General features: G+C 40.8%; 1 protein-coding gene across 2 annotated transcripts in view; it reads right to left on the bottom strand.

The window, feature by feature from the left end:
* Positions 1-1,146, bottom strand: part of Kdm4a (lysine demethylase 4A) — a 49,575-nt gene that overhangs the window by 45,934 nt on the left and 2,495 nt on the right. The gene's annotated exons all lie outside the window — the stretch shown is intronic.

Here is a 1,146-nt window from a genome sequence, read left to right as displayed (position 1 = left end):
AAAAAAAAAAAAAAAAAAAAAAAAGCATGTAGGGCTGGGGATGTAGCTCAACGGCGCGGCGCTGTGCTACATCCCCCCACCAAGCACAAGGCCCTGAATTTAACTCCTGGTACAGCAAAAAAAAAAACAAAACAAAAACACTGCATGTATTCAAATTCATTTAAACAGGATACTGTTTCAGCTAAAAAGAAAAGTAATTCTTAGCTGGTATTACAGTTGACCTATCTGATTGTTTCAAGTTACTCCTGTATTTATACCTTGAAAATCACTTCTCAGGATATTAAACATAATATACTACAACTGGATTTTAAAAGTAAACAATGATGGCTGGGCATGGTGGTGCACACCTGCAATCCCAGCACTCTGAATGAGGCAGGAGGATTACTGCTCTTTCCAGGCCAGCCTGGGCTTCATACTGAGTGCAAAGCCAGCCCAGACTGCAGTGAGACCCTGCCTCAAAAAAAAAAAAAAAAAAAAAAAAAAAAAAAGCGCTCTTTTCTTTAGATCGGGATTCAAAATTCCTTGAAAGCTACCTTGTCTACAAAATTACAAAGGATTTTTTGTTTTTTTGTTTTCTGAGACAGGGTCTCACTATGTAGTTGAGACTGACCTGGAACTCACTATGTAGCCCAGGCTGGTCTCGAACTCAGTGACCTCCTGCCTCAGTTTCCCGAGTGCTGGGATTACAGGCGTGGGCCACCACACCTGGACAAAATTACAAAGTTTAACAGTTAAAAAGTAGCTGGAGTGATAGCCCATATAATCCCAGCACTCAGTAGCTTAATTTTTTTTTTTCTCATTGAGTTAACTGGCGCATTTTAGGTATACAGTACAGTTACATTCATCATTGGAATCTTGTACCTTTACATGACAGGTCTTGGTTCTCATTTTTTTTCCCATACCCCTGCCCTCCCTTCACCCCCTCCTCCCTTCCCTATTTACAAATGCTTTATTTCCATTTTTTCATTTTCTCGTGCTGCTTTTTCTTTTCCTTTATTTCCTTTTCCCTGCCCCTTCCCACTTCCCCTATACCTTTAGCCCTTTTCTTCCTATTTCACACTGTCAATTTCAGTAGCTTAATTAAGACAGGAGATCACTGGGAGGTTCAAAGCCACCCTGGAATACAGGGTGAATTCACAGCCAGCC

This window comes from Fukomys damarensis, unplaced genomic scaffold, assembly GCF_012274545.1.
Source record: "Fukomys damarensis isolate Sample0158 unplaced genomic scaffold, DMR_v1.0_HiC HiC_scaffold_23, whole genome shotgun sequence".
Classification (NCBI taxonomy): domain Eukaryota; kingdom Metazoa; phylum Chordata; class Mammalia; order Rodentia; family Bathyergidae; genus Fukomys; species Fukomys damarensis.
The sequence above is the reverse complement of the archived record's forward strand: the minus strand, read 5'-3'. Positions and strand labels throughout refer to the sequence as shown.